The 24,952-nt window shown below is 34.5% G+C and overlaps 1 long non-coding RNA gene across 1 annotated transcript in view; it reads right to left on the bottom strand.

Annotated features, from left to right (window-relative positions):
* The window catches only part of LOC141276759 (uncharacterized), an 83,618-nt gene extending 69,842 nt beyond the window's left edge, over positions 1 to 13,776 (bottom strand). The window contains exon 1 of the long non-coding RNA XR_012326751.1: positions 13,673 to 13,776. This is a non-coding gene — a long non-coding RNA (uncharacterized lncRNA). The remainder of the gene's footprint in view (positions 1 to 13,672) is intronic.
* Positions 13,777 to 24,952: the final 11,176 nt, after the last annotated feature.

The following is a 24,952-nucleotide window of genomic DNA, read 5'->3' as shown; positions in this document are numbered from 1 at the left end:
AACACCCCAGTTACATCAATGGACACATCAGACAGAAAATCAATAGGAAATTATTAAATTATACATTAGACCAGGTAAACTTAATAGATATAAAATTGTCATCCAAAAGCAGCAGTATACATGATCTGCTGTTTGGAAGCAAGAGAACCTGGAAAGCTAATGGTATAATTTAGTCCAAGTCTGAAGGTGGAGAACCAATGAAGCCAATGGTATAAATTTGAGTCCAAAGACTTGATAATCTGAGAATCTGGGGGCCAATGATGTAAGTCCTGGTCTTGGTCTAAAGGTTCAAAAACCAGGAGCACCAATATCCAAGACAAGAGATGGATATCCCAGCTCATGCCAAAAAGAAAATTCATACTTCTTCACCTTTTTGTTCTATTTGGACTCTCAACAGTTTGGATAATGCCCACAAGCATGGGTGAGGGCAATCTTCTTTACTTAGTCTACTGATTCAAATGTTAAGCTTTTCCAGAAATACCCTCATACACACATCAGAAATGTTTTACTAGCTATCAGGGTATCCCTTAGCCAGTCAAAATGACACAAAATTAAGCGTAATAGAAGCGACATTTGGTTTTGCTGATATTGACTCAGAGTACAGCCTCCAAATGCCACAAATTAAGACACAGGTTTGTGCAAAATGTGTTGCCACCTTACTCTTCCAATGCCACAGTCTGTAGTTATATCATACAATTCAGAATTTCAAAATGTCCTCAAAATTCTAAAGCTGTGACTATCTCTTCTTGCAATAAAAATATGAGAATCTGTTGGGTATTATAAACTCTTTCCCCCAGAAAATATACATGTGTCACATACACATGCAAAAGAATGAAACTAGACCTACTATCTTACACCATATACAAAAATTAACTCAAAATGGTTTAAATACTTGAATGTAAGACCTAAAACATAAAATGCCTAGAAGAAAGAATAGGCAGTGAGCTCCTTGACATAGGTCTTATCAATGATTTTTTGGATCTGACTCCAAAAGCAAAGGCAACAAAAGCAAAAATAAACAAGTAGGGCTACATCAAACTACAAAGCTTGTGTAGAGCAAAGGAGATCACCAAAAAATTTAAAAATAACCTACTGATTGTGAAAATTATTTGCAAATCTTATATCTGATAAGGGGTTAATATCCAAAATATATAAAGAATTCATACACCTCAACAGCAAACAAAACAAAAAAACCCTAAACAATCCAATTAAAAACTGGACAGAGGTGGTATCTAATCCAGTCCTCTTTAATATGGTCTAGCATTACTAATTTCCCTTGAACAAATATTTAGAATGCAGTGGAATGACCGTGAGACTTGTCAGGCCAGGTTAGAAAACTCTATATAAATTATGCCAGGCACTCTCCTGGAAGGGGGCTTGTGGATTATTAGTCTACATCTCACTTTACAGAGGAGGAAACTAAAGCCAGATAGATTGAGACATGTCCTCACGGCGCCCGAGCCGCATGCCAGCGTTCTCTCAGTAACTCATAAGTAAGTAATCACAAAGGCTTAAAAAAGTTAATTATTTCACTACTGTAAGATTATAAAAATGAGCTTTTAAATTTTCTTAGTGTTTACACATTTAATCTTTCTGAAATGTATATGGTACATTTTGAGCTAGGACTATTGCTGTATTTCTTTCTTAATGAGTAGTCAACTATTTTATTCATTTAATGAAGAATATGTCCTTTCCTTATTCCTAAAAAATACCTCAGTTACTACCTATATTGATGATTTTCTTCTCTTTTAAGTTGCTGCCTCTCCTGTATTTGGTGTTTTATTTTTATTTTCTATTTATTTAGACTATACTTCATTTTTTTAAAATCCCAGTAATCTACAGGAAAGGGCTAAATATGACCATGATATTTTGAGGGGATACAAATACATTTTTGCAGTTAGGCTTAACAAACTATTGAATCATAGAAGGAATTCATCTACCAACATGTGCAAAGCGTAGCTATGATTTAGTCAAGTAAAGCAATGAGTCAAACAAAGCTGACTTACCTGACAAAAGGTTAACCTATGCATATTTTATCAATAGAAGTCTAGTATTCAGAGTAGAGAAGAAATAGAGAAGAAGGCTGGTCTTCTAATGTTATGTATCTTATATCAAAGCTAAATTTAAAATCCACAATGAGTTCTGAAATTTATGACTATTACTATGTAGGTCTTTAGACAAATTGCCCAGTAGTAAGAAAACTGGATTAAATGTCATATGGGCAATTGTGAGAAATCAATCGAGATTTGTGGTTTGTATGGGTGGTGGGAAAAACAGCTTCACATGCTAATGGAAAAGAAAATTTATATTCACTCTGTGTGAATTGCTTTGGTCCATTGCTCATTTGAAGACGTTTCTATGCAAGGATGCACTTCATTCCCTTAGCTCCTATTTGGCTGCCAAGAGATTAAGTTTATGGTCTGGTGACTGATTTATTCCCACTCTGCTTTAGGCTGTGAGGGATAGCTCACATTCTCAATCAGGGAGACAAAGGGTAGAAAACCTAAATTCCTTTTATTAAAGTATGTATATATGTGTACATGCACATATACATACACATATGTATGTATTTATGTATTTAGACCTTTACTATTAGATTGAACTAAAAGTATATAACACCAGTTATTAAGCTGGAAAGTTGGCTCCAGGTTAATAGCTTTGCTTTGTTTTGCCTCCTTTTGATTTCTCTCTTGCAGAAATTAGGTATTTCCTATACAAAGTTAATCCCAGTGGGACCCTATTAAATTAGGTGCCAAACCAAACAGTATCCTAACCCAGCAAGTCCACAGTTTCTTTGCAAGGCTCAGTTTTGTGTGTGTGTGTGTGTGTGTGTGTGTGTGTGTGTGTGTGTGTGTGAAGGATGGGATTTAGAAGTTTATTAATGATCAGAAATATTTAAAACATTATGATTCAAAGGTCTTTTGGGAGATGTAGCTGCACTCTTGGATCAGTCAGAAATCAAGAAGGAATCACAGAAGCCAAAAGTAGCAATGATAGGAAGTATGTTTCCCCTATTTTTGTACTATTAGCACAGGCAATGAGAAAAGGTGGTAAAAATGCATGAAGGAAGTTATAGAGTGAGCTATCAAAGTTAGATTGAAAGCACTGATTGTTATCCCTCACCTTACCTTGTAGTTTTGCTTTTATATTTCTTTGTCATTTTGGATCTTTAGCTAATTGTCTCTGTAACACAAGTCAACTTATTTATTTTAGTAAAGGCAGGGTTTTTTTTTTGTTTGATATCATATAGAGCAGGGGTCCCCAACCCCTGGGCCACGGACCGATACTGGTCTGTGGCCTGTTGGGAACTGGGCCACACAGCAGGAGGTGAGTGGCGGGTGAGCGAGTGAAGCTTCATCTGCATTTACAGCCACTCCCCATCGCTCGCATTACTGCCTGAGCTCCACCTCCTGTCAGCATTATGATGAGTTGTATAGTTATTTCATTATATATTACAACGTAATAATAATAGAAATAAAGTACACAATAAAAGTGGTGCGCTTGAATCATCCCAAAACCATCCCCCACCCCCCGTCCGTAGAAAAATTGTCTTCCACGAAATCAGTCCCTGATGCCAAAAATGTTGGGGACTGCTGATATAGAGGATAACCTGAAATTTATTTGACTAACATATGGCTCTAACACAGGGAACTAGGACTGGTCGTTAGAAATTATAAAAAAACAAAAAAGTTCTGACAATTTGATTTGTCTTTACAAAATAATGATACTCCTATCATCGCCTTCTGTGTCTTTACTAGTTTTCCACGTTCTTTTACTATAGGGTTTTGCATTTAATAGGAGCCAAACTGTAATCTCGTTGAAAAGTAGCATATTTAATTAAATATCCATTTAGTGAATAATTGATAACAACATTTCTAAGTGCAGGATCTGATGGTATGACTCTGCATAGTCTAAAGTTGTTCAAAAAGAGTAGGTACACTTATGAAAAAGCAAAATATATGTATTATGAGAGGAGAAACTGGGGTTATATATAAATTTTTTTTTAGGGTTGGGCCAAACCAAATTATGACTTTTAATTTAATTTTGTATATTAAAAGTTTTAGGCCACTCTCCTAACATGTCTGTTTTGACTCAGTTTTTTTTTTTTTTTTTAAATGTTGGGAGTAGGAGGTTTTATTAATTAATTTATTTTTGCTGTGTTGGGTCTTCATTTCTGTGCGAGGACTTTCTCTAGTTGTGGCAAGTGGGGGCCACTCTTCATCGTGGTGCGCGGACCTCTCACTATAGCGGCCTCTCTTGTTGTGGAGCACAGGCTCCAGACGCGCAGGCTCAGTAGTTGTGGCTCACGGGCCTATTTGCTCCGCGGCATGTGGGATCCTCCCAGCCCAGGGCTCGAACCCATGTCCCCTGCACTAGCAGGCAGATTCTTAACCACTGCACCACCAGGGAAGCCCTTGACTCAGTTTTATCATTCTGCCATCCTAAGGAAAAACGTGCTTGAGAAAGTTCTTAAAGTAGAATGGTATACTTTGCAAAGATGAATGAGACTTGCTTATAAAAATGCCAACCATCAATATCTACCTGCAAATCAAAATGTATTAGAAACATATTTGAAACCTCAGATGAATAAAATATCCTATATACTCTGATGATTCCAGAATAAATGTGAAAACATAAATATTATACCCAGAGAAATTATATAGAAAAGAGAATTTTCTCTCTCATATCGTGCATCAAATATACGGTCATGTCTGCTTTACTTACTTTGTACAATATTATGTCACAAATGTAAATTGATAGCTCTATTAAAACTGTCAAATGTATTGGTGAAATTTATTTGCTAGTTCATGTTTCACATGCAACTGTTTTTCATTTGTTGAACAATTCATTTAATTTGACAGCTCTAATTTTACAGAATTGCTCTTTCAAGACATTTGAGGTTGTTGTTTATATCAATATTCTATAACCTCTTTCATATTTCTCTACTCACTCTCTAGATATAACCTTCCTTAAAATGACCTACATATTTTATTGCAAGTGTTACTGCTGTCCTTGCCAATATGCAGAAAAAGTTAAGGTATGGTCTCTGGAGGCAAACGTTCTTGCAGCAAGCATTTCAAAGGTAAAGTTCATAACTTAGATAAACATTGTCCTAACAAATCCCCTAAATAAGCACTGAGCACTTTGCATCTTTTTAGTCTATGAAGTCTGTCATATCCACCAAAATGTGTAAAAAACACAGTTCTGGACTTCCCTGGTGGTGCAGTGGCTAAGAATCCGCCTGTCAATGCAGGGGACACGGGTTCGAGCCCTGGTCCAGGAAGATCCCACATGCCTCAGAGCAACTAAGCCCGTGTGCCAGAACTACTGAGCCTGAGCTCTGGAGCCCGTGAGCCACAACTACTGAGCCCACGTTCCACAACTACTGAAGCCCGCGCGCCTAGAGTCTGTGCTCCGCAACGAGAAGCCACCGCAATGAGAAGCCTGCGCAACACAACGAAGAGTAGCCCCCGCTCGCCGCAACTAGAGAAAGCCCACGCGCAGCAACGAAGACCCAATGTAGCCAAAAATAAATTAAAAAAACACAGTCCCTTTTTCTATACAGTATGAAGAATTCAGAATAATTATGTTAGTCTTCTGGCACTATTGGAATATGATCAATTGCTTTTTTAATAAAAACAGCAAAAGTACTGCTGTAAAACATTACAGAAAAAGATTATTTCTCACTTCTCTTTACATGACTTATTTATTTTATGTCTGGAAATTTATACCTCTTAATCCTCTTCACCCATTTTGCCCACCCCTCAACCACCCTCCTTTTTGGCAACCACCAATCTGTTCTCTGTATCTATAAGTTTTATTTGTTCATTTGTTTTTTAGATTTGACATACGAATGGAATCATATGGTATTTGTCTTCTCAGTCTGATTATTCCATTTAGCATAACACTCAAGGCTCATCCATGTTGTCGCAAATGGCAAGATTTCATTCTTTTTAGAGCTGAATAGTGTTCCATTTTGTGTGTGTGTGTGTGTGTGTATGTGTGTGTGTATATATATATATATATATATGTGTGTGTGTGCGTGTGTGTGTGTGTGTCACTTCTTTATCCATTCGTCCATCCATTGACACTTAGGTTGTTTCCATATCTTGGCTATTATAAATAATGCTATAATGAAAACAGAGGTGCATATATCTTTTCAAATTAATGTTTTCTTCAGTTAAATACCCATAAGTGGAATTGCTGGATCATAAGGTAGCTCTATTTTCAATTTTTTGAGGAACCTCCATACTGTTTTCTATGGTGGCTGCACCAATTTACATTCCCACCAACAGTGGACAATGGCTTCCTTTTCTCCCTATTGTCAACAACACTTGTTGTCTACCAAAACGTTTATATCCCTATGATGATTTATTTGCACAGTACCTCTGAATTTTCCCTACTGTCTGAGAAAATAATTCCTCTTGCTGATAAGCAAAAGGAACAGTAGCCAGAGCTAGCAAACGTTAGGTAAATGTCTCTGAATAGGTATTACCTGTAGATTTATGCCCTGTCCCATAGCCATTAGCATAGTTATATCTTACTACTTATAGAGCAGCTTTCAGTTAGACATTTTTTTCCTTAGCAGCCAGTGGAATTATATGTGTAATATTAGCAAGGCTGTGTGTGTGTGTGTGTGTGTGTGTGTGTGTGTGTGTGTGTATAGCTTAAATCACAGAACATCATTCATTACTTCTCTAACCCCAATCAGAATAATGAGAGAGAAATAGTCATTGCTTCAGTGAGGACGGTGTTTTCAGGAATCAAGATCTATATAATATATACTCCTTGAAATCACTAAACCCCTTCTTGTTTAGGCTGCTTCCCTTCTCTTCATCTCTGGACTTTTCTTTTAGGGTTATCCTTTAGATTTACTATTTCTTTTATCTTCAGTATATTTTCCAGTTCTACAAACTTTATGTGACTTTCTCAGCCTTCAAATAATCCTTTTCTTTTTGGCTCCTAATAGTACTTTTTTTATTGTTGTAAAAATCAGCTGTCACATGACTTAGGCTAATGTTACAATAAAAATATCCATCTATTAGTTTTTCCTGTGGCAGGTTTTACATTAGTTTCTTGTTATGTATTATATCATTTAATTAAAACTATTCTAAAACATTAATATTATTATCCAAATAGTAAGGATTAAGAATCTAATAGCCAGGTTGGTGAAATAAAGTTTATCTAGCTAGTAAATGGCTTGGGAAAGAATGACCTGAAAGAATAAGAGGTGACAGTGCCTGATCCTAAGACAGGACCAGGAACAGTGTGTGCTCCCATTAGCCAGACTGGAAAACTTCTTGATGTACAAGACATTGGGGACGATTGTACAGAAGAGTCTTACCTCAGTAGGCAAGAATAGTTACCTTTAGACTGACACTGCTTTAGTTTCACCTAACAAATCATAAAACCAATATCAGAATCAAGCTGTTTCCAAGTAACTTAACTATATCCCAGAAAAAAGCTCAATATTTTTAGAAATACAAAACATCCAGGACACTGACAAGGTAAAATTTACAGTATCTGGTGTCCAGCAAAAGATTACCAGGCCTACAAGAAAGAAGGAAAATAAGATCAAGAATAAAGAGAAAAAATAATCAGTTTAACAGAGTCAGAATTGGCACAGATGTTGGAATTGAGAGTGAAAGACTTTAAACCAGTCATTAAAAATATTTTCCTAAATACTACTTTTCTTCTCCCATCCAGATATCTGCACTATTATTGCCTTTTGTTTTATTTTTTATATATGTTATTCATTGCACACTCCATGGTTATTATTTTTAAACAAAGAGTAAATTTAAATGAAAAGAAAAAAATCTTGTATGTAGTTATCATTTCTGATGTTCTCCAATCCTTTGTATAGATGAATATTTCCATCTGGCATAATCTTCCTTCTATCTGTAATCCAGTATTGTTATGGTAGAAATCTGTGGTTGTGATGCTAAGGTATGTGGGAGGTGAAGCATTCTATAATCTTCTATATGGGTCTTAGTCTTTTGAAGTCCTATGTCCCTAGGTTATAACCTTCACAAGTGTGAGTCAGGAAGCCTGAAGGGGACTGGAGATGGGTAAATGCCCTTTCCGCTATGTGAGACAAGGCTCTGGTAAAGTTTTCTCCATGGAGAGTAGGCTTTTGTTCATGATAACACTCCACTTTTCCCTCCTCCTGCCAGAGCCAGTAGGGGATTTTTTTCTCTCTGCTCTTTACAGTGAGAAATTATGTTCTACCTGGAGGTAAAAACCACAGAAGTGTGGAGGTCTCCTAAGACTACAAGAGTTTCCTTCATACAAGGTCAACAGGAATTTGTCAAAATGATCATGTAAGTGTTCTTACCAGTTTATTGCTCCAGTGGCTTCTGATCAAGGTTAGATGATATTGTCTATGTTCTGTGTATTTGCCTGACTCTCTAGAATTTTAGGTGGTAGTTTACTTTGCTACTTTAATTCTCTGTTGATTTCAAGAAAAATCATTGATAATTAATTTGTTCAACTTTTACTTGTTCTAGGGATATGTATGATGACTTCTAAGGTCTTTACTTGTTGGACCTGAAACCAGCAGGTAATACCCTGCTGATAGGGTATTATTGGATATTACTGGTGTTACTGGATACCCAGTCTCCAAGTTGGATGACATTCTCAGTTGACTAAACTCAAGTAGTGGAATTACTTAGAAGTAAACAGAGCCCTAACAGGCATGCAAGCTTACCCACAGTTTAGTCAATACATGACTGAATTAAGGCAATCAGTTCCTCATTCTACGTGCCTAGGAAAGAAGGGTGAAAATGACAACACTAAAAAGTGAAGTAGATAAATGTGGACTTAAGATAGGTGATTTTAGCACATTTTTTTCAGTAACTGAGAGGAGAAAAAAAGAAATTAAACAAAAATCATTTGAGGGAATCCAGGAAGATGGAGTAGGAAGCATCAGAAATCTGTCTTCCCACTGAGACAACAATTGCACTGACAGAATCTGCCTGGTGCAACTATTTTAGAACTCTGGATTTTATTGAAGTTTCCAAGGGAAGACTTGGACAGTGAGTCACAGTTAAATTTGGTCAATTTTAACTCTTAACACAGTAGCAGCTATTTAATTCCTATCCCAGGCAAATGTGTACATGTTCCTGGAGCAGCTTGCACACACCTTGTGGGAACCAGGGTGGGCAAAAAGAACTCTGTTCTTTAAATACTAGGACTCTCTGATGACTGATTGTTGTTTCTGATCACGAGATTCAGACAAAGAGGGGACAGCCATTGTTTTTGCACCTGCACCCATTGTTGCAAGCCCTTTCCCCTCTGACTGAAGTGACTTCTAGGGGATTTAAGGGGCAGCACATTTCCTCTATCTTCATTTTTCTCTTTTTCCCTTTTGGGAGCCAGACATTAAAGACCAAGATATTTAAAGCTGACTGCATTAGTAGAGGAAATTAGAAAGACACTGTGCGTGACTATGGGAAAGCACAGACTCAGAAAAAACCTGAGAAGACCTTAAGTTTACACTTAAGGCCACTCTTCAGCACCGAGACAGTCTACAACAATAAGACAAACAAGCAAACAAACAAAATACCCGACAACAAACTCTGAGGAAGGGGGTGAATCTGATTTCCAGGTTTACCACATTATTCAATTCAGATATTCAGTTTTAAACAAAAAAAATTCAAGGCATACAAAGAAACAGGAAAATATGGTTCATTCAAAGGAAGAAAAAATAAACCAACAAAAATTGTCCCTGAAAAATACTTGACCATGAATCTTCTAGACAAAGATGTTAAAACAACTACCTTAAAGACAGCTGAAGAACTAAAGCACAACAAGGAGAAAGTCAAGAAAATGATGTATGAACAGACAGAAATATCAATAAAGAGACAGAAAACATAATGAACCAAAAAGAAATTTGGAACTGAAAAGTGTAATGACTGATATAAAAAAATTCACTAGAGGGATTCAAAGTCATATTTGAGCAGGCAGAAAAAAGAATCAGTGAACTTGAAGTCAAGATGATGAAAATTATCAGGTCTGAGGAACAGCAAACAAAAAGACTGAACAAAAGTGAATAGAGCCTAAGGGACCTGTAGGACTCCATCAAGTGAACCAACATATGTGTCGTGGGAGTCCCAGATTGGGATGTAAGAGAGAAAAAACAGAATATTTGAAAAAATAATGGCTGAAATCTTCCCATATTTGAAGAAAGATGTGACTATAAGCATCCAAGAAGCTTAATGAACTCCACGTAGGACGAACTCAAAGAGACCCACAATGACACATGGTAATGAAACTGCTGAAAGACAAGGACAAAAAGAATTTTGGAAGGAGCAAGAGAGAAGTGAATTATCCCATACAATCAGTAAGATTATCAATAGGTTCTCATTAAAATCTTTGTAGGAGAGCAGGAAGTGGAATTATATATATTCAAAATGCTAAAAGAAAAGAAAAGAACTATTAACCATGAATCCTATATCCAGCAAAACTGTCCTTCAAAAGTGAGGGTACTCCCAGGTAAACAAGAGCTGAGGGAGATCACTAAGATTAGATCTGCCCTGCAAGAATGCTAAGGGAGCTCCTTCAGGATGAAAGGACGCCAGACAGTAACTTGAAGCCATATGAAGAAATAAAGATTTCAGTAAAGGTAAATAAATGGGAAATTATAAAAGCTAGTATTATTGTAACAATGATATGTAACTCCACTTTTTGTTTTTTACATGAATTGAGAGACTAATACATTAAAAAGTAAATGATATATTAGTCTAAAAGTATTTTCATAACTTTGGTTTGTAACTTCTCATTTTATTTTCTACATAATATAAGAGATTGATGCATTAAAATTATTAGTTTATATTTTTGAGAAACAAGTTATAAACATGTAATTTTGTGACATCAAGACTGAAAGGGGTGGGGATGGAGCTGTCAAAGGAGCAGAGCTTTCATATGTTATTGAAGTTAAGTTGGTATAAATGCAAATTAGAGTGTTATAACTTTATGATACTAAATACAATCCCCATGGTATCCACAAAGAAAATAGCTAAATAATACAGTAAGTCCCCTACATACCTTCAGGTTGCAAACTTTCAAAGTTGTGAACGTGTGTTCGCATGTCCAATCACATTAAAGGGAAATTAGAAAATACTTAGAGATGAATGAAAATCAAAATATAACATACCAAAACTTACAGACAGAGAGTAAGCAGTGCTAAGGGGGAAATTATAGGTTTAAACAATTACAATAAAAAAAAAAACTAAAACCTCGAATCAACAACCTAACTTTGTAGCTTGAAGAATTAAAAAAGAATAACAAACTATACCCAAAGTCCTTAGAAAGAAGGAAATAATAAAGATTAGCATATGTATAAACAAAATAGAGAATAGAAAAATCATAGAGAAAAATGAAGAAAACCAAAAGTTGGTTCTCTGAAAAGATCAACAAAAGTAACATACCTTTAGCTAAATGGACTAAAAAGAAAGGAGAAAATATTCAAATTACTAAAATCAGAAATCAAGTTGTGGATTTTGCTACTGATGCTACAGAAATAAAAGGATTACAAAAGAGTACTGTGAACACTCTAAGCCAATAAATTGGATAACCCAGATGAAATAGACAAACTCCTAAAAACACAAAACCAACCAATATGAATGTGTGAAAAAACAGAAAATCTGCACAGACCTATTACTAGTTAGGTGACTGAATCAATAATCAAAAACTTCCCAACAAAAAAAGTCTTGGACCTGATGGTAAATTCTACTAACATTTCAAGAAGAAGTAATATCAGTCTTTCCTAAACTTTTCCAGAAAACTGAAGAGAGAGAACACCAAAAAGTAAATTAAGAAAACAATTCCATTTACAATATCATCAACAAGAAAAAATATACTAAGGAATTAACTTACAAGGTAAATGATTTGCACGATTGAAAACTACAAACATTGCTAAAAGAAATAGAAGAAGACATAAATAAATAGAAACACAACCAGTGTTCAGGGATTAGAAGTCTTAATATTGTTAAGATGTCAATACTACCCAAAACAATATATAGATTCAATTCAATCCCTATCAAAATCCCAATGATATTTTTGCAGATATAGGAAAACTCATCATAAAACTCATATGGAATCTTACAGAACCCTGAGTGGCCTAAACAATCCTGAAAAAGAAGAACAGAGCTGGGGGACTCACACTTACTGATTTCAAAACTTACTACAAAACTACAGTAATCCAAAGATTGTGGTACTGGCATCAAGACAGACATTTAGACTAATGGAATAGAATACAGTTCAGAAATAAATCCTGACATATACAATATCAAATTCACTTCTATGACTCTACCAAACACAAATGAGGCCATAACTCATCAACAGACATTTACATTAATGTTTATAGTGGCTTCATTGTTTAGAGACAAAACCGGGAATCAATTAAAATGTATATCAACAGTAAAATGGATAAATACGTTTTAGTATACTCATTAAATCAAATGCTAAACATCAATGAAAAGGAATGAGGTAATACTTTGTCTACTGCATGATAATATTTAGTATGTGCTTTATAATCCAATTTATATAAAGTTCAACAAGTATAACTATTTTATGACTTTAGTGTTCATAATATTGTTTATGTTTGCAGACAAGTTAACTGTGATGAGCATTAGAGTAGCCTCTGGGTATTGAAAATATTTTATATGGTTGTATGGCTTTGTTTACCTTGTAAAAAATTACTGGGCTGTAGATTTATAATATGTGCAATTTATTATATGTATGTTATACATCAAAGAAAATATTACAAAGTTTTCCTGGTTTGTATTCACTAAGCCACGTTTTTCATAGGGGCAATGAAAGCAAATATCTCTAAAGGCTGGTGAAATAACATGTACCATCTAGATTCGACATCCTGTGTGCAGATCCAGACAAATGCTGTCATGAAGGATTTTGAATCCAGCATAGCCATATTTTCTAATACATTAAAGAAGTTATAAATCTTATATATATTTTTTGTGAAAGAGTCTGTTTATACTCCCAAACAGTATGTCAGCACAAGAAATATGAAATAAGTTTTATACAGGGGCAAATGTTTTATGCTCCTTGTGACCTTGGTACAATCATTAAAATCCTGAAAATAGATCTCTTTCTTTTATAATTGTTTCTGGAAGAAATTTATACCTGCCCTTTTGTATTTGCTTAGACAACCTCTGGACAGTATTAGGGAAGTTTTTTTGTTTGTTTGTTTTTGCTTTTTGTTTGTTTGTTTTTGTTTTTTGTTTGTTTCCCCCTCTAGTACCCTGGCTTTCACAAGTCATTTTCATTCTTTTCCCAGATTAGCTGACTGTCAATGAATGCCACTCTGTACTGAATCATCAGTATGGAATGGTTGCAATCCAATTACTTGTCAGGGAATATAACCTCAAATCTGCTATTGCTCAATATTTATGAAAAGCACAGTTGAGAGAACACAATATTTATGGGAAAATTTCTGAATGGTAAGCAGCAGACTCATATCTCTAAATGCTCTAATAGCTACCCATAAATTATTCCACAGTATAAGTGCACTAGCAGCTTAGACCACGTAATTTTACCACCTCCTAGTACAACAGCATTTACAGAATTGCCTTTTGGCGAAATGCCATCATCATACAGTGAGGGACAGTAAAAGAAACATCCCTAAGTTATTTGTTGCTTTGACGTTACATACCACTTTTCCTGTGACAGATCCGCAGAGAAATGTCTCTCTGATCCCCATATCAGACAAAGGTGTGCATGGTAACCGGATTGCTTTTGGGTCATGCACCCTCTGATTCATACGCTTCCTTGCTTCTCAAAAGAAGGGTCCTGGAACTACATCCCTGTACAGAAAACCAGAGAATAAATATTGAATATGGATATTCTCCTGGGAAAATTAATTTCACTCAAATATTTAGAAAAAGCATTTTGAATTTTTGTGCTCTCAAAACACTTTGTCACACATGGACATAAATAAATTAATCAAAATTCTTCATGTCTTCAGTTTGATAATTCACTACTTTTGGTTTGTAGTTTATTCTGTTCCACAAACATCTTAAAAGCATAAATTTAAAGCATAAGCTTAAAGCCAGATAAAACACACAGGATAATTTAGAATATAAAGAAGATACAGAATAATAAAGTTTAGGACAGACATGGACTAATTCCTGATGTAACTTCCAAAAATTTCAATGAGGAATATAAAAGCATTAATCAAGGGCTTCCCCGGTGGTGCAGTGGTTAAGAATCCGCCTGCTAATGCAGGGGACATGGGTTTGAGCTCTGGTCCTGGAAGATCCCACATGCTGTGGAGCAACTAAGCCCATGTGCCACAACTACTGAGCCTGTGCTCTAGAGCCCGCAAGCCACAACTACTGAAGCCCACGCACCTAGAGCCTGTGCTCCACAACACGAGGAGTCACTGCAATTAGAAGCCCATGCACTGCAACAAAGAGTAGCCCCTGCTCGCTCCAACTGGAGAAAGCCCGTGCGCAGCAACGAAGACCCAACACAGCCATAAATAAATAAATAAATATTTTTTAAAAAGCATTAATCAATTATACCGAGACATTTGGTATAAAACATATGCAAATGCTTACATAAAATATGTATTGAAGTAAAAATGAACTCTGATTCCACTTATACTAAAAACCCTGAAGTCTGACAACCTGAACACATAGTTCTTCAAATATAACTATTTAGCACGTTTTGGCTTCTGGTGCAAAGAAGGACAAAGCAAGTATATTTATGGTAACAGTAAAGAATGACTTCCACAACTGTCATTTTATCATATACTATTTCAAGCTGGAAATTTCACTTACCCACTACAAAACAGAGTGGTAACTATTCTGAATTCACAGGAAAAGATTACTGAATTGAAACTTCAGTGTGAGAGGTAATGAAAACAAGAGGATAGTAAAGGCCTCACAAGACTAAGAATAGGATACTAACAATATGTTGGAATCTTATTAGAATCAAACATCACATTAACAATACCGAATGCAAAAGGATCTATATATTGATTGCTCAGGGCATGTAATTATGAACACATGATTGCAAAACAAATCAAATCAGGCAAAACAGACATTGCCATATACAAAGTCAGAAGTTAACTTCCTTTCCAAATTTTCTCAAAAAATACTCAGGGAGTATTCACCTGGGTTTTTTATTTTATTTTTTTTGATAAAATAATAGGTGAAAAATCATAACATAGTAGTATTGTTTGCTTTACTTATTAGGAATTAAGGTGAGAATAGTTTCCCGGGTTTAAGTGTCATATTTATATATTTTTGTAAATTGTTTCTTCATATTTTCCCATTTTTGTTTTTACTGGATTTCTGTTCCTTTATATCCTGCTTTTAGATTCTTAGTATTTCCAGATATTAATCCTTTTTATGATAAAACCTGCAAATAGTTTCTCCTATCTGTCATTTGATTTTTGTTTTGCTTACATTATTTTTTCTTTCTATTCTAAAAATTTTCCTCCTTTCTAAGTGGTTGAACTTAATTTTTTATTGCATCTAGATTTTTAAGTCATAGTTAAAATACTTGCCATCATAGCTATGTTATAAGAGAATCAACATTATTTTTACATTTATTTTCTTCCAAGACTTGCAGGGCTTTAGTATTTAGATTTAGATTTCTGATACATTTGGAGTAATTCTTTTGTGTGTGGTATGAGTGACGAATTCAGTTATGCCTGTTTCTAAATATCTACTACAGAGAGATATTGAATAGTATTGTTGTAATATCTAGATCAGATTTTTTTTTGCCAATTGTTTTTGTCAGTATTTAGTAGTCACAACCTCTTTGAAAATGTGATAACAGGAGCTCTCAAACAAAAGAGCATTTTCAGACAACATTTCTACATGTAATTTCAGGAAGTTTTTAGAAATCTTTAAAGCCATTCATGAATCATTGTGATCCACAAACCCTACTGGAACAGGAAAACAGGAAAAATTATTTTAATCTTCAGAAAGTATTTTTAGAATAAGCTTCTCCTTTCTATAGATAGATCCAGAGCACACGGTACCGAGTGGTAGTGAAAATGCCTTGTCTTCCAATGCTACATGTTTTCATTGAATATGGGAATAAAAAGTGATAAAATTATAAGGACAATATTGCCCCTAGAAAAATGAGCTCATTTTGCCACTGAATCTTCATATTACCATCAAAGTAATTTTAAATGTTTCTCATTAAAACCCAAGTTATGGGACTGTGTATATTAATGACAAAAGTGTTCTAATACAAATCTGTGGTGGTTCTTGCAATCTGCATATAAAAGTTCTGAATGCTGTATATTTAAATATGAAAATAAATCTAGAAATAAAAATCAGTCAATTCAGGATTTAACTTATATGTATGTGCTACTTTTTAAACTTATTTTAAAATTTTCTACAATTTTTTCTATAAAAAGTATCTATTTTTCCAGTCAATCAGTATCATTTATGAATTGCTGCTTTTTACCTTTAGTTAAATAACTATATGTTGGAAGCTGGTTCTTGACCAATAATTTGTGTTCAGTTAGTGAGTTCTGTAGTAGATAAGAGACTAAGTCAATCAAAAAATAATATTCAAAGGATCAGTTTTTCCTTATGTGAATACAATTTCTTTGTCTCTTCCAGGTAACATGAGTTCTAGTCAGCCAAAACTGTACCATATATACACTGGCCTTTCAAATAATTTCCATGTATGCAGGCTTGCTAAACAGAAACTATTTCTTATAATGACTTTCATATAGTATATCCTTAAGGATCACCTTCACGGGTAAATTGAAATCTAACATAAAAAACAGATACAAATACAAATATGGGACACTAATTTTTCCTTTATTACGCTTATTAAGTATAATAGAAAAGAAAAAGTTAACTAGATCCATTACGTCCAAATAGTATTTACTAGAACTGCTCAACCTATCAGCTTTGACAGTTGCCTCATTTTGACAGCGTGATTCATACCACTTTGCTTTTGTCTGGCTCAATAGATTTTACAATGCAGGCACAGTAAAATGTACTTTGTAGTAAGCAACTCCTTGATCTCAGAAGAACTCCTAACAAGTCACTTCCGCTGTGTTAAATAACAATGCCTGTAATTCTTTTTTCTTCCAATACATTTCTGTGGGTTTCTAAAATATAAAATCAAGCTGTGAAATTATATGGATACACAGATCTTCATTTTTGTGTTTTTCGCTATAAAGGGGGCAGGAAAATCTCTCTCCTTTGATTTATATATATATATTTTTTCATTTATGAATTAGATCCCTCTGGCTTGCTCAAAGAATTTTATCTAAATCTCTTTATCACTCATAATAATGTGGAATGTTGGGATGAAAATCACTCAATTAGTTTTTATTTCAATAACTAGAATACATAGAATTGACATTTTTTAAACTTGTGAGCAAGGCATAAACAAAGCCAAGCCCAGACTTTCCCATCAAAATTAATTCTTGATGAAGCCGTCTCTAAGAGAAACTATCTGCACAAAAGAATCGTATAAGCTTTCAAAAACTAAAGGTTTTCAAATTCTTAGGCTCCACTCAAAATCAGGTGAAGAAGTCTCATGAATCAAGGTCCAGTAATCTGAACTTAGAAGTAGTTCTTCCCATAATTCTGATGCTCCTCTTCTTCCCATAAAGGATCCTGCCTTCTAGTGATCATACAATTACCACTTAATCATTCTTCGTCTTCCAGAGATACACAGGAAATAAAAAGAGAATTTACAAGCCCAAAACACAATAATACTGGCTTTATCTTTGCCTTTTGTTGTTAACTGTACCAGAATTCCTTATTTCTTCTTCTGGCTTCAAATTAGTGTCTCTTGTCCTTTTATTTCATACCGAAGGAATCCCTGCAGCATTTCTTGTTGGGCAGGTCTGCTAGTCACAAACTCCCTCAGCTTGGTTTATCTGAGAATGTCTTAATTGATCCCTCATTGTAAAGGATAGTATAGCCAGATGTAGAATTCTTGCTTGACAGTTGTATTTTTTTTTTTCTTCTTTAGCACTTGAAGCACATCATCACACTCCCTTCTGGCCCTTATAGTTTCTGTTCAGAAATCAGACTTTAATCTTTTGAGGGTCCCTTATACTGATGAATTGCTTCTCTCTTGCCGCTTTCAAGATTTTTTGAGGGGCTCTGTCTTTTGATAATTTGATTATAATATGTCTCAGCATGGTTCTCTTCGCATTTATTATTCTTGAAAGTTGTAAGCTGCTTGAATATAGACATTTGTGTCTTTTATCAAACTTGAGAAGTTTTCTGCCATTATTTCTCAAATCTTTGTGAGCTTTTCTCTCTCTCCTTTACTTCTAAGATTCGTTTTATGTGTATGTTGTTATGCTAGATGGTGTCACAGAGGTCTCTTAGGCTCGGTTCATTTTACTTCATTCTTTTTTCTTACTGCTCTTCAGAGTAAATAATTTCAACTTACCTATCTTCAAATTCACAGATTTTTTCTTCTACCTATGCAAACCTGCTCTTGATACCCTCTAGTGAGTTTTTCACTTCAATTATTGTACTTGTTCAGCCCCAGATTTTTTATTTAGTTTCTTTTTATATTTAATATCTCTTTATTGAAATTCCCGATTTGTTCACACATTATTCTCCTGGTTTCCTTTAACTCTTTGTCCGTGGTTTCTGTTAGTCTTTGAACATATATAAGATAGTTGATTTAAATCCCATGTGTATTTCCACAGGGACATTTAAGTTATTTTTTCTCTGATAGCCCTTATTTTTTGTTTCTTTGTATGCTTCCTAATGTTTTGTTGAAAACTTGAGCTTTTGGATATTATAATGCAGTAACTCTAGTCAGATTATTTCCCCTCCTCAGGGTTTGTTTGTGTCTTGCTTTGCTCTGTGGCTGTTTGTTTCTAAACTATTCTTGTAAAGTCTATATTCTGTGTCATGTGTGGCCTCTGAATTCTCGGTTCCTTAGCTTGTCAGCTAGAGTTTTGACAAAGATTTTCATCAATTCCAGGAGCCAAAAAAAGATGAAGATAGATATATGGAAAAGAAAAAAGAAACCTCTATAGTCCCTGAAAATTGGCTCTGTGCTCGGCCACTTCAACACTTAGCCAGTCTATTTTCTATTTACAAATCTGCCTTAGCTTTCAATTCTTACTTTCACTGAGTCCATAGATCAGCCATCCATGGGTGAAAACTTAGTGTCTTTCTGGCCTTTTCTGAACATGTGTACTACTTTGGGCATGCATGTGGCTTTTTAAATCCCCCTGCATACACAAGTGCTTTTGAGTGCCTTAATTTCACAGACACTTTCTCCCCAACATTCCCCCCAGGTTTTCAGTGCTCTTATTTTCCTCAACTGCAATATTTTGCCCCAGGTGGCTACATACTGTTTTTTCCTATTATTTTGTTCTCAAGGAATTCTCACCACTTTTTCAACTTTCATGGGTTCTGAGTTAGCTGAAACAAAGACAAGCTCCTTGTATCACCCTTTTAAGTAGTGTCCCCAGACATAGTAGAACAGACAAACACAATTCATTGAACGTAAAGTCGGCTCTTCTCCCTTCAGAACCAGTGACCAGCATCCCATACTAGGAACACAGGCCTCCATCCTCAAGATCACCACTGAGCCAGGGGTGGGGTTGGGGTAGAAGCAAGCACAAAGGTCACAAAGCTTCCCTACTATCTGAAGTTGCCTTTGTGTTGATTCAGCACTATCTTGGTTCCTGTAAACCTCTGACTGCTTTCCAGAGTTCTGACAAAGTTTATTCATAGAATGTTTGCTGGATTTTTTTAATCTTTTTATGGAAGGATAGGCCCATGGAGCTACCTAGTCTGCTATTTTCTATGATGTCACCTACCCTGTAGACTTTTAATTCAGAAAACACATTTTTTCTTTTTCATCTCTTGTTTGTGGAAATGAAAACAAAGTAAAATTTTATTTACTTTTTTCTGTTGCTGGTAAGAAATGGAAGTGATTGAGAGGATCTTTTCCTGCACTTTGCTCCGTTTTTTGTTTGTTTGTTTTTAAGTGGAGGGCTATTTGTGAGCTTTTAATTTACCCCCTTCCCTGTCCACCACTTGCCTTTTCCCTTATATGATACACACACTATTTATCCATAAATGGCTATGGATAGGAGCAGTAAGGAAATGTTCCTGATTAGGCCTGGTGGACTACAAAAATGTATTATGCTCTTTCGGAAATATAGTTGTCAAGTTTATTTAAAAAATGAAAGCTATAAAATATGAACCTCCACCATTTTCCTTATTTCCTATATAAGTTAACCACAGACACTCCCCTTCTTTCTTTTTAATCTTGGAGAACTGGCTGTACTCCTTAACTTCAAAGTCAATCTCTACCACTGTTTTTTATCTAGTTACTTCCATTGCTCTCCAGGTTTCAAAACAGTACCTGCTCTTTAAAAAAACTGATCATGTGCTTATGCTGTCCTGGTTGTATGAGTAATAATCAACTACCTAATGTGTATATATGCCTTTCAAAAGTAAGGAAATAATAATCAATCAGAAATATTTTTGTTATTTTATAATTTTATAAAATAAATAATTATTTTTCTCCTAGTACACTCTAAAGCATTAAGAAAGTAACTCAGGGCTTCCCTGGTGGCGCAGTGGTTGAGAGTCCACCTGCCGATGCAGGGGACACGGGTTCGTGCCCCGGTCCGGGAAGATCCCACATGCTGAGGAGCGGCTAGGCCTGTAAGCCATGGCCACTGAGCCTGCGCATCCGGAGCCTGTGCTCTGCAACGGGAGAGGCCACAGCAGTGAGAGGCCCGCGTACCGCAAAAAAAAAAAAAAAGAAAGAAAGTCAGATTTTTCTTTTAAGTAAGTTTTAGAAGTCTGAATTTGTCTTTTGGAGTCATTGTAGCAAAAACTTTAATAACTTTTAATCAAAATTTTATTATTCTTAAATGTTGGATTAAAATCCTTTAAAACTGAGCTTACCTCATTACAGAAGGAATTAGCTCTGCCCTGAATTTTGCTTTTTTTAAAATTTAGTTTTATTTATTTTTTTATACAGCAAGTTCTTACTAGTTATCCATTTTATACATATTAGTGTATATATGTCAATCCCAATGAATTTTGCTTTTTGACTTAAATAAAAATGTATTATTGTCTAAAATTATAGGTGATCTGATTATATTTACTTAGTTTTTAAAATCTTAGAATACATTTTAAAAATAATCAGTCTATCACTGTAAATAATAAAATTATATCTTCATTTAAAAAGTATCTAATTCTTAAAATTATATATTCACAGTTTTGTAAAATATGGGGCATATTTAATAATGTATTATAGAATATTTAAATTAATTTTAAGCACTGAAATAAATCTATTTTTATTATTAATAAATGTTTATATAAACCAAAATATTTATAATTTCTCATAGTACTATTGAATTTGTAATAAAATTAAAGAATATGTATGTATATATGCAATCATATATATCATTTATACACACACACATGCACACATATATATACAGACAGGATACTTTATTAATCAATACATTTACTACTATACATGAGTTAGGAATTATTTCTTAGTTTGATTTGTTAAATATTTCTAGTATTTTCCATTTCTTAGACAGAATAAATTATAATTTATTTACTTCATTATTAAAATAGTCTTTCAGGAATTGTATAAAGTCCTGGGACACAAAAAATAAAAATGAAACCTAATGCTCATTCTAATATTAGTTACCTGACATTGTGGATACATTGCGGATCTATTGCTGCTAATTTGGATGTGCTTTTCAGTACTAGTTTATTATTTCAGTTTGAAATATGTGAGGTTTATACAGTTACCATATTTTAAAGCTCCTTCATATCGTATTTATCAAATGGATTTTGTAGCCTTGAGAAAGGTCATTAAAAGTCAGGATAATTCTTAGCTCTATATGGAAACCAAGATCTTCCAAACTAAATATACTAATTAGGATTAAATTGTTAATATATACCTCAACCATCCTCCTTTAAACATTTTTTGAAAAGAATGAAAGAAAAAAGCACACTAAACATTTAAAATCTGAAATATTATTTTTTTACCTTAAACTACATGTTTAAGATATACTTTTTTTGTTTTGAAATAAGACTCTTATGAGGGAATTGTCCCAGTGCAAAAAATATATCTAAATATGGAAAGAAAATATGGATCAAAACCTTTAATATTAATAATCTATGCCATCAAGAAAGCCTATTTTTGTTTGCAGATATTGCTATGAACAAATGCAAGGGTAGGTTGTGCAGTCTTTTCTGAGTTTTCACTGAACTTGGTTAGGAATTGCAGAGGATGGCTAGTGTCACTCCACATGTATTTTTTGTTTGGTATAATCTATTGATGATTGTGAATAGAGTTATCAGTAACAACTCTTTCCCCAGGGATAAACTAAGCGAACAACAAAACATGATGATAAACTGTGATCAAGGTTAAATGAACTCTCCAGCATTGCACGGAAAGTTCCTCTGAAGCCAAATCACTAAGCGCCAAGTGCCAATACCTGATTAAAATCTGGAGAAGGCCTGCAGGGGCTGGCTGAGCAGGGATACCTGGTGCTGAGATAAGTGGAACCCTGGAAAGAGAGAGAGACAGATGAGCATTTGGAACCGTGGTACTCATTTCTGTCAATCTGATTGTTAACAAGGATTACTCGAGAACACAGCAGAGAAAACTACCGCAGTGAAAAGGATTAGAAACTTTACTGCAGTCAGCCTCCTGCCACTTTTACCTAATGCATCTGCCATCAGTAGTCTTATTCAATGTCTTTGAGAATTCTATTTCTAATATTTTAGAAAATTCTTATTTCAAGGTCATTTAATTTTTTTCTAAAGAAGTGTAATGTTTAGCCATATTTTACTATTTTCCAGGTTCAGGTAAATTTGAGTAAATAGTTCACATCATTTTTATACGTTACAAGGAAAATTTTGAGATTGCAGTGTATTTTGACAACTGAAGTGTTTTTTAATTTAAAAGTAATCAAATTCTTGAAATTTCATTTTTTGAAAAGATATCAGCTGATGCTTAGAAAGTATCTAATTCAGTCTCAAACGTGGTGTGAAAATTCTATATTGTCTCAGATAAGTGGCAATCCAAATTCTACCTAAACATATTCAGAGACAGAAAAATCAAGGCTCAAATGGGCAGTACATTACTTCTTCAGAAAGCTCTACATTTTAGAAGATTCTACTGTACTGAGTAAAAATTTAAGTTCCTATAATCCCTACTCATTGATGTTAGTTCTGCCCTCTAGAGTTAAAAGAGAAACTCACTTCTACGTATATATCTGCAAATACTGAAACAATTGTCCTGACTATTCTTTCTTATAGGCCTAATAGAATTACTTTTTTTTTTTAACTTATTTTTTGTAATTTGTATACCATGGCTTGTAGTTTCATCACTTACGCACGTATGTGCCAAAAATATTGTTTACTTTTGCTTTAACTTTATACAAAACCATCTAACTATGTGAAATATTCTGGCACTTTACTTTCATGAATTATACATCTCTAAGGTTCTTCTATATTGGTTAAATGTAATTTTAGTTATTACATTTTCCTTGCTGTATAATATTAAATCATATGACTACACAACATCTTGCTGTTTTCGTTATATTTTGCAGTTACGAGAACAGTTTTCAAGTTTTTCGCACTTATGCAGAGTGGTTCTGTATATCTTAGTACACTCTGCAAGGCTTCCTACTTGATATAAATCTAGAAGTGTAATGTGTAATTGCTAGGCCTTTGGCGAGGCCAATGTTCAGTGAATATTGGTTTTGAGCTTTCATACAGAGTGTTATCCATTATCAGCTGCTGATGGTTAAACCAAGAGTGCTTCAGTTTTGCTATTTCTGTATTTCAAAATAAGTATAATAATGTATATAAAATTTAGGGGAAAATGCCCACAGGAATGACACAACATTATAAGCCATCACTCTACACTTTTAAGAAAATGGGGACTCTTTTATGGTAGGAAGGCTTCTTTTGAATAATACTTAACTGACATGATAATCTGTTATCAAAGTAAGAAAAGAGCCACAAAATAATTTCTTCAAAACATGCTAGGACGAAGTGAGAGAGTGACATGGACTTACAAATACTACCAAATGTAAAATAGATAGCTAGTGGGAAGCAGCTGCACAGGGAGATCAGCTACGTGGTTTGTGACCACCTAGAGGGGTGGGATAGGGAGGGTGGGAGGGAGGGAGCCGCAAGAGGGAGGAGACATGGTGCTATATGTATATGTATAGCTGATTCACTTTGTTATAAAGCAGAAACTAACACACCATTGTAAAGCAATTAAACTCCAATAAAGATGTTAAAAAAATGCTGAAATTGAAAAGGTTAAAGGATACTAAGCTATGTGGACCAGGATCTTATGCGATCTCCTTCATGCACATTTCTTCTCCTTTACATTGTTCTTTTCTTTCGTGAGAAATATTCCACTTACTGCTATGTTTCCTACCCTGACTGTCTAATCAATAATTTATTAAAAGCCATTGAAGAGAATGAGGTCAAAGACAAAGTTCTTTATTAGATGCCCTCATGTTGATATCAATCTATTCATTAATATCCTAAAGACATTCATAGGAACAGAACCTATTCATAGGAACTGTCTATTAAATTAGCTAAGCACATTGTAAGAGAAACAATACTTTGAATTTTTTCCAATGAGAAATCTAACAAATGGTCTAGCTAAATTCAGCATTCATTACATTAAAAATGGAGCCACGATTTCCAAGTCCAATTACTAAAAATTGAATATGTTTTGGAGTATTTATTCTTAAGGAACACATTCTGCACCCTTGGACCTTCACTTAACTAGATACATGAATAAAACTTCTAATAAATCATTATATTTCTTATGAATTGGAGTAACAATTTTCAGTTGTAAGAAAATTTCAAAATTTTCTTAATTTTGAAGTTCTAGACACCTATCAACTTGTCTCCTAATATCTCTTACTTTATTCAAGATTTACATAGATTGTCAGCAACCA

Source organism: Tursiops truncatus, chromosome 16, assembly GCF_011762595.2.
Source record: "Tursiops truncatus isolate mTurTru1 chromosome 16, mTurTru1.mat.Y, whole genome shotgun sequence".
Classification (NCBI taxonomy): Eukaryota; Metazoa; Chordata; class Mammalia; order Artiodactyla; family Delphinidae; genus Tursiops; species Tursiops truncatus.
This window is presented reverse-complemented; position numbering and strand designations above follow the sequence as displayed.